The sequence below is a fragment of the Schistocerca gregaria genome, chromosome 4 (genome assembly GCF_023897955.1).
Source record: "Schistocerca gregaria isolate iqSchGreg1 chromosome 4, iqSchGreg1.2, whole genome shotgun sequence".
NCBI classification, from domain to species: Eukaryota; Metazoa; Arthropoda; class Insecta; order Orthoptera; family Acrididae; genus Schistocerca; species Schistocerca gregaria.
In genome coordinates, this window is record NC_064923.1 from 186,779,856 (window position 1) to 186,789,571 (window position 9,716).

At 44.1% G+C, this 9,716-nt stretch overlaps 2 non-coding genes across 2 annotated transcripts; both read left to right on the plus strand.

The window, feature by feature from the left end:
* Nucleotides 1-3,603: 3,603 nt before the first annotated feature.
* Trnas-cga (transfer RNA serine (anticodon CGA)) lies at nucleotides 3,604-3,678 on the plus strand. Its single transcript has one exon. It is a non-coding gene; the product is annotated as a tRNA-Ser (tRNA).
* Nucleotides 3,679-3,902: 224 nt separating this feature from the next.
* Nucleotides 3,903-3,977, plus strand: Trnas-cga (transfer RNA serine (anticodon CGA)). Its single transcript has one exon. It is a non-coding gene; the product is annotated as a tRNA-Ser (tRNA).
* The last annotated feature ends 5,739 nt before the right edge of the window (nucleotides 3,978-9,716 follow it).

Genomic DNA, 9,716 nt, shown 5'->3' on the forward strand with positions numbered 1-9,716 from the left:
GAAAATCACAGTATAAAATCAACAGAACAGTGGTGCTTAGAAGTGTTCCGAGGGTCGGCCAGAGCAGGTAGCTTTAACGTAAGGTTGGGTGAGACAGGCAGCTACGAGTAATGTTAAATTATTGGATGGCAACCCGGTCCAGGGACGGCTGAAGGACCGACCAACAACCTAATCATTTCCCTTCCACCTGACCAACAGTATGACCACGGAAAATGTGAGCCAAGGATGAAGATACGAGCAGCACTACGTCTTCCAAATTGTCGTCTAAGAACAGCCAAGGCACAATAACCACTCTTAAGAAAAAAAATGAACATACTACTAAAAGGCTGTCGAGCTACATGCTGTGCTGGGCAACATCAACACAGCAAGGAAAAGCACACTGCCGAAAACTACGCTAACGACCAGGGTAGGTAACTGGAGCGTTAATGGCCACAAGGCATTAAGTACCGCTGGTTCACTTCACTGATAAATAATAACCAACTTAATAGTTAAAGACCATACAGGAAGATGGCTGCAAAATTTTGCCGTCTCCAACAGACCATACGTTGCTGCTAACCAGAACGGCCCAGGAAGCAACAACTCGCAACGAAGAGATGTCACAGCAATTGAGGTTTCATAACAGATTAACTGATCACTCAACTTTAGTGTCCACGTTTGGTGGGCAACGTACTTTGCAGCTCTTGCAGGTAGTGCCTCAAAATCCGACCTTGCGTGCACGCCGCCAGTGTTCCTGGCCTGACCTTGCGCTGGGGAGACTTCCTCGCTGCTATGTCCCAACCGACCGACTGTCACACACCACCACCCGGAAATATAGCGGTCACACCAAAGATGGTACAACAGTACTAGTATCGATAAGCGCTGTTGCTGCCAAGTCAGCAACTCGTTATGGTAGTAACTCAGTGAGGCGACAAAATGCCAAAGAACAAACGTCATATATGGGAGCCGGGCACGGCTCACTGTTATGGTGTTGATAGTTGGTAGCTGTACGTTTGCTGCAGCTTCTCTGTCGAGGGGAGGTTCGTGTTTCCCGGCCCATGGCATACCTGCCCGATGTGGCTGCTCTGCTATGATTACATCAGATTGCCCGACGGCCAATGGTGGTGGGCAAGATTCCTCGGCAGAGGCGAGGATGGCTGGATCCCCACCTTGTATTCCCGAGTATGTGTCAAAGTGCTTGAAAACTCAGATTCACAGCAGCCAGATAGAGGTGCGGGGCCTGGCGAAGGTAGTGCGGCAGTGCCAAATGGGACCAATGAGTAAGGCCGGTCGTAGCATGTGCGTCACAGCACGTGATAGTGCATATCTTACTAAAGCCAAAAACCGTCGCCAGTATGGAGCAAGTACCTATTTCAGACGGGTTTAATAATTATTGACTACATGTTTGAATGCATGCAAGTGCTCGACAGTATACGACAAAAGGACATTTAGTGGGCACTGTGTCAATTAAACATTGATTTCCCATGGGCCTTGGTCAGAGCCGAACGTTTGCGAAGTCTGGCGGACAAGAAGATTAGTGTGGCATCATAAGTTCATTGCAGGTCCCGTATGGGTTTAAATGCAGCTGCTCTGGGCTGACGTTTTGTAAGTGCGGCGTTTCTGTATTGCCGTCGAACCCTCCTGGAACAGAATCACTTGCCGTAGTGGCTGTAAGCACGCGGCAAGCAGTAGAGAAGGCTTGACATACGGATTGCTGTCTCGTAAGTGTCTTTCTGCTACAGGGGCTGTTCACCCATTTTGATGACTGCTGGGCCGATGCTTCGTGTCGTGGTGCTCCGTCTTCCCCTCCTAGAAACGCAGTTGTTCATCTCGTTACATCTCATAACTCGAATAAAATTTCAAAGTGAACAGGCATCATTGATAAGATGCACTCCAGTCGAGAAAAATACGAAGGAAGTCTTTCTGAAAGCACACTTAAGGATTAATAAAACATACGCAAAGCTGATGAAAAACTAGAAGCGACGTTAGAGAGTTTGTTAACATCAAAAGCGAGAACAAAATATTTTAAGACGTGAAGGAAACTTCCTTTCTAGGAAACGACGTTATAAAGCTTAGTCAAAGCAAGGAAAATATTGGAAGTAGGCTGGCACAAAAGAAGGATGCTTTCTTCTATAAAGAGGGTTGGTGGTATTATAAATTGATACAGAATTGAGGAAGATGCTCCCGAGACTGAAAATGTGGAACACATGAAGTGAAATGTGGTCCACTGGAACTGTAGAGATAAAAGATATGTAAAAAATTTAAATATGATAGTCTGTAGCAATATTAAACATCCGGTGTACATGTGAAGCCTTTATCAAAAAACGAGAAGAAAGACATGTGAGAATAGGAATCTAGGGAAACGCCTCAGCAGATAATGATAGAGATTAGTAGGATATGTACTATAGCATCCAGAATTAGTCAACCTGGCGGTGGAAGGAGCAGTTGGTGGACGGGGGGGGGGGGGGGTGGAAATGGTATAAGAAGATCAAGATAGTCTTCGTAGGTGATATTCCGTGTAGCAGACGCATGAACAGATTATCACACGGTAGAAAATGATGTAAGACAGCAGCTATCCACTCCAGAGATACATGACACAAAGTAGAGTACATAGTCTTTTTACTATTTTATATAATTTTCTTTGTGAGAACATTCATAATAAACTCTTAGTAATAAGTTTGTTACCTTAGTATTGGTCCGTCTTTTAAGCAGTATGTAGCAACGGACGTCAGTTTCTAGTGAACTAAATCACACCTCTAGCGCCGGCCGCTGTGGTCAAGCGGTTCTAGGCGCTCAGTCTGGAACCGCGCGACTTCTACGGTAGCAGGTTCGAATCCTGCCTCGGGCATGGACGTGTGTGATGCTCAGAACCATTTTGAACTCCTGGAGTATTTGCCTTCAAATTAAAACTTACCTTGTGTTTCAACAAGTAGTTGCAGCAGACGAAAGAAGCTCTGTAGTTCCCAGATCCCATCCATCTTAGTGAACAATTACCTGATTTGAAACTTCCTGGCATATTAAAACTGTGTGCCCGACCGAGACTCGAAATCGGGACCTTTGCCTTTCGCCGGCAAGTGCTGTACCAACTGAGGTACCGAAGCACGACTCACGCCCGGTACTCACAGCTTTACTTCTGCCAGTACCTCGTCTCCTACCTTCCAAACTTTACAGAAGCTCTTCTGCGAACCTTGCTAAGCCATGTCTCCGCAATATCCTTTCTTTCAGGAGTGCTAGTTCTGCAAGGTTCGCAGAAGAGCTTCTGTAAAGTTTGGAAGGTAGGAGACGAGGTACTGGCAGAACTAAAGCTGTAGTTACCGGGCCTGAGCCGTGCTTCGGTAGCTCAGCTGGTAGAGCACTTGCCCGCGAAAGGCAAAGGTCCCTAGTTCGAGTCTCGGTCGGGCACACACTTTTAATCTGCCAGGAAGTTTCATATCAGCGCACATTCCGCTGCAGAGTGAAAATCTCATTCTGGAAACACCCCCAGGCTGTGATAAGCCATGTCTCCGCAATATCCTTTCTTTCAGGAGTGCTAGTTCTGCAAGGTTCGCAGAAGAGCTTCTGTAAAGTTTGGAAAGTAGGAGACGAGGTACTGGTAGAAGTAAAGCTGTGAGAACCGGGCGTGAGTCGTGCTTCGGTAGCTCAGTTGGTAGAGCACTTGCCCGCGAAAGGCAAAGGTCCCGAGTTCGAGTCTCGGTCGGGCACACACTTTTAATCTGCCAGGAAGTTTCATATCAGCGCACATTCCGCTGCAGAGTGAAAATCTCATTCTGGAAACACCCCCAGGCTGTGCTAAGCCATGTCTCCGCAATATCCTTTCTTTCAGGAGTGCTAGTTCTGCAAGGTTCGCAGAAGAGCTTCTGTAAAGTTTGGAAAGTAGGAGACGAGGTACTGGTAGAAGTAAAGCTGTGAGAACCGCGCGTGAGTCGTGCTTCGGTAGCTCAGTTGGTAGAGCACTTGCCCCCGAAAGGCAAAGGTCCCGAGTTCGAGTCTCGGTCGGGCACACACTTTTAATCTGCCAGGAAGTTTCATATCAGCGCACATTCCGCTGCAGAGTGAAAATCTCATTCTGGAAACACCCCCAGGCTGTGCTAAGCCATGTCTCCGCAATATCCTTTCTTTCAGGAGTGCTAGTTCTGCAAGGTTCGCAGAAGAGCTTCTGTAAAGTTTGGAAAGTAGGAGACGAGGTACTGGTAGAAGTACAGCTGTGAGAACCGCGCGTGAGTCGTGCTTCGGTAGCTCAGTTGGTAGAGCACTTGCCCACGAAAGGCAAAGGTCCCGAGTTCGAGTCTCGGTCGGGCACACACTTTTAATCTGCCAGGAAGTTTCATATCAGCGCACATTCCGCTGCAGAGTGAAAATCTCATTCTGGAAACACCCCCAGGCTGTGCTAAGCCATGTCTCCGCAATATCCTTTCTTTCAGGAGTGCTAGTTCTGCAAGGTTCGCAGAAGAGCTTCTGTAAAGTTTGGAAAGTAGGAGACGAGGTACTGGTAGAAGTAAAGCTGTGAGAACCGGGCGTGAGTCGTGTTTAGGTAGCTCAGTTGGTAGAGCACTTGCCCGCGAAAGGCAAAGGTCCCGAGTTCGAGTCTCGGTCGAGCACACAGTTTTAATTTGCCAGGAAGTTTCATATCAGCGCACACTCCGCTGCAGAGTGAAAATCTTATTCTGGAATCACCTGAGTTTTCCAATACAGCAGGCCTGAGTGGCCGAGAGGTTCTGGGCGCTACAATGTGGAACCGCACGTCCGCTACGGTCGCAGGTTCGAATCCTGCCTCCGGCATGGATGTGTGTGATGTCCTTAGGTTAGTTAGGCTTAAGTCGTTCTAAGTTCTAGGGGACTGATGACCTCAGTAGTTAAGTCCCATAGTGCTCAGAGCCATTTGAACCGTTTTTTCCCAAGTGAATAAAAATCATTCAGTACTCATGTAACTGTCATAGCTCTATTTACTGTACCTACGTAGATTGAAAGGGCCTTTTGGGCGTACGTATAATGTAACTCAAAATAATGCCGGTTATGCGAAAGTATGTAACTGAACACTTCATATAATTTATTTAAACATTGCAGTTGCGATAGCGTATGAAACACAACCGCCGAAGGAGGTACATCAGAGTGACGCTCGATTTTATTACGTACATACATAATTTTTTTCTATAAATTAAGAAATTCAAAACTCACTTTAGATCTTTATTGTACACTCTAAGAATTCTATTACTCATTTTTAAGCAAAATACATGCATCCAATGGACGCTACACATCGGCGAAAGGCCTTTGAGGAGCTCGAGGGCAGTTGGTGGGAGATCTCATCGACACAATTTTTAACCTAAAATCACATTTCTAGAACTGCTTTGAAACTTATAGTATTGTTTAACGATGTAGTATGAATATTTATAAAATAGTTTAAAAATGGCGGCAAGTAAAAGTCACTGTTTTTGACAAGAAAGTAATTGTAAAAACCTGCACCAAAAGTCTAAAATATATAACAAAAATGCTACGTACTAAAGCAGAAAAAACGCTCACTTACAAGTTAGTATAAGTTATAATGTAACTGCGTATATACTTCACGAGTTATAACTCCCGCATGTTTGAAAAAAATGTTGTTTTAACGAACAAGCGTTCAAAGTTTCGACTACTGTTTTTTTTAACACTGAATTTGAGCAAATCTGCAGTCGGCAATGTATAGCTTGCCTTTTTCCGCCGATGCTGAAACGCTCTCATTTTGACGAAATTGTGTCTGTTAACTGGCCTCCTCTTACCAATCGAAACGTTTTTTGCGCGACTGGGATTACTTTTCAACCTTTGCTATCCGTATAAATACTTTTGTTTTTCATTTTCAAGCACTCACGTTTTACCTCGCATAAAAAACAAGCGAAATGGCGCGTTAAACAGAAGCGAAACAAGCAAGCGCTTTCAGAATGTTGACCATTAACGAATAATGCTATGAAGAGAAATATTGTCGAGAGTAATATTTTAGCTGATAACAGTGCTCTCGGCGATACCATTAGAAACTAACAGGACTCCTATTCCTTCGGTAACTGTTATAGTTTTATGTCGGTTGTATTCGAGCGCCCGGACGCGTGCGACCGCCATGCAGTATATCGCTGTTTTAACGTATTTTATTATTTGTGGCACACTTCATATGAATTAATCGCTCAAAATAGAGAAACACGTACACCAATAAAAAATTGGGCAAAACAATTTGTACCTTGGTCTTCCCCCTTTAGCGCGAGCTTCTTTGATAATGTTGTACATATGCGCAATGCCTATGCGCGGTTTTGGGCTTTCGACATGGTAGCCTGCGTCGTGACTTTGGATTGCATTTATGTGACTGGAACTCAAGCATGCTTTGTGAATAAGTAGAACTGTGTCCTTTTCACACTGTAATTTGCATTCGATCTTGGCTTGTCAAGCCTTATGCTCCCGTTCTCGCTCATCAGAACACACGGTGATCGGTTCCCCTTTCCGAGTATGAAAGTGTGGCATACCTTGCAGAACTAGTACAGCTGGAAGAAAGGATTCATTCTGGGAACATCCCCCAGGCTGTGGCTAAGCCATGTCTCCGCAATACCCTTTCTTCAAGGAGTGCTAGTTCTGCAAGGTATGCGCGAGAGCTTCTGCGAAGTTTGGAAGGTAGGAGGCGAGATACTGGCAGAACTGAAGCCATGAGGACGGGTCGTGAGTCGTGCTTTGGTAGCTCAGTTGATAGAGCACTTGCCCGTGAAAGGCAAAGTTCCCGAACTCGAGTCTCGGTCCGCCACACAGTTTTAATCTGCCAGGAAGTTTCATATCAGCGAAGTAATTTTCGCAAGGGTTGTCCTTTTCACTGAAATTATTACGGGCAACCATTTGTAAAACATTTTTGGGCATTAAGAGTTTGTCTTCTCTGCTATTAAGGAATAGTGACGTTTATTTTAATTATCGATCCCCCGTTTCTTTGAAATTATTATGGTCAACCAAATGATAAAACAATTTTGAGGTACTGAAACATTTTCGCCTACCGCTATAATTATGGTGTTACCCAGTTGTTAAGCATTGTATAGCTCATTGTAATTCAGAGTTTCATGTACTGAGAGTTTGCTTATCACCTTACGTAGATAGTGGACAAAAGTTTTTATCAATTTACGTTGGGTTTGCAAGTAATTTGTCGTTTCTTTGTTGTAAAAACAGTTATTAGTTTTAAGATTAGTCTTTAGTCTGTCGCAGTTAAGCCGCCCATCTACCAATACGGCTATGCGTGGCGAATCTGCACCCCTCATCCCCTCCGTTGGCTTATCATCGCCTGTAGCGGAGTTTGAACCGTATTTAAATAACTTCGCTTTATGCTAAACTTACGTCACCAACGGGCGTACGCATTTGTTTAGTATTTACTACCCGAGTGTAGTGAATTTTAACGGCATTGCTTAAATTTTACATCCTAAGTCAATTCAAGGAATTTTGAAGTCAATAAAAAACCAATTTTCTCTCATTGGTAAAGTATTATAGCGGAAAGGCTGGTTTTGGTAGCTTAAGAAGATTTTCCTGTTACGAGTTTTATAAGATTCTTGTTTTTTGTGTAAAGTAAGAGGGAGAGGACAGAGGAATTTGTGCTAATGTTCTTCTACTGACTAAAATAACATTGGGTTTGTCATCTGTGAATGCGCTTCCTTGTTGTCCGGCGCAGCCCTAACACTCAACAGCATATTAAACTAGTTAAAGGGAATGCAGAGTTAAGCATATATAATTTCAAGGGACTTACAGATCCTCTCACTCGCAAGATCATGTTTGAGAAGCTTGCAATCTCATTTGGAATTTTCTTGTGGTATTATGCCGAGGCGATGTGAACGAATCAATTCGATACTTCTATTTAATCATGTAGAGTAATCGTATTTATGTTGTCATTCCAATCATTATTTTTCATTTTTGTGTACATTTAGTCTTAGCGAATTTTTCATCTTGCGCCTCTTTGTTTATTCAAGAACGCCACGAAGTGTTCCGTATCACTATACGTCAATACTTAAAACTTTCTTTATAAAACGTGCTCCAGTCATTTAAATTTCAAACTGCTCAGGAGCTACGAAGTAACATCAACCATCACTTGCAATTATGATCCGTAAGTCGATCGCAGCATTGCAGCTAAAGCGGCCTTAACGGAATAGCTCGAGATACGCGGTGGCAGAGATAGCGTCATCGAAACTTGTTTCTTCCACCATAGAAACTCATTGTTTCTCAGTGGAGGTCGAAAATGTGGAACGCGTTTGTATTGTACAAGCTGAGTTTGTAAGACACAATTTATTAAGCTTTTAGGTAGTGTAATAAGATGATTACACTCATAGTCGTAATTTAAATCTCAGCTGTGTTACTACTGAGTGACCCTTCCTTTCTCATGGTGCGTTGTGTAAGTTTTGCAATCTCCAAATCTTCACAACTGCTGTCTGATCACGTTATTAATGAGTCGTGTTGAATGTCTGGAGGTATATTACAGAGCAGATATGGGGTCAAATCTTACAAAGATGTAAATTAGCCATATCCTTTCAAAAAGAGAAAAAAATATTTCTACGTAGGTGTTGTAATGGAAGGCAGGTAAGAGGAGTGTAGAGCTTTCCATCCATCTCCACATATCTTACATTATATTTGCACATTAGGCAAGCTGGTAATATGTCACTACATACCTAATATGGGAAAAAATTTCGTACCCAAGGGGAAGAAAGTTGTGAAACAAGTGAAGGAGGGGAGGGTAGGTGGCAGGAGAGAAGTAGGGAAGGGTGACGGGCATGTGGAATAGGAAGAGAGGGAGGAGAATGTGGAAGAGCTAGACAGAGATAGGGGAAAGAAATGATGGACAGAGAGGTTGTAGGAAATAGACAGAGAAAAGGGGGGGTTGAGACGAGGAGAGTGGTGCAACGTCTGTGTTACGTGCACCTGGAGACGAAGCCGTGGGTACAGGACAAAAATATACCCTTATAAAATCTGTTATGCTTCCTTCTTATAGAAGATTTTAGAAGGGCATACGTTTATCTTGTTCTAGCATTTTACCCATGGCCTCGTCTCCAGGTTCAAGTAACACAGACGTTGCACCAGTCTCCTTGTCTCAGCCCCCCCCCCCTTTCTCTATCCATTTCCTCCTCCTCCCTCTCTGTTTCCATCTCCTCCTCTCCCATCTCTCTGTCCATTTCCTCCAACCTCTCTGTCCATCACTTCTTTCCTCCCATCTCTGTCTAGCTCTTCCATGTTGTCCTCCCTCGCTTCCTATTCCACCTGCCCACACATGCCCATCACCCTTCCCCACTTCTAACCTGCCACTTACCCTCCCCTCTTTCACCCGTTTCACCACATTCTTCCCCTTCGCCATCTGACCATATCCTCCATGCTCTCTTCACTCCTTCCCTCACTCTGTCCATCTCCTCCTCTCCATCAGTCGAGGCCCTTCCTTTGCTCTCTCTACGTCCATCTCATTTCTTCTATCTCTATTTCTTTATCTCATTCACCCTTTCTACAAGTATTTTCCTCCATTCTCACTTTGCTCAACTGTCACACAGGACATGCCTGTCATGTAAGGCAGCCCAGATTTCAGGAATCAGCAAACATTTTAGCTTCAGGTTTCTGTATGTCCATCTTTACACAGATGGTTGCTTGACTTCAGCTATTTAGTGCAGAATGTCTCTTGGAGTTATGAATGCATTTGCCTCTTGCTCAAGGGTACAGCCTAAGATTCATAAAATGAGCAATCCATTAAGAACCATTGTTTACTATGTTGGTAGTACAAC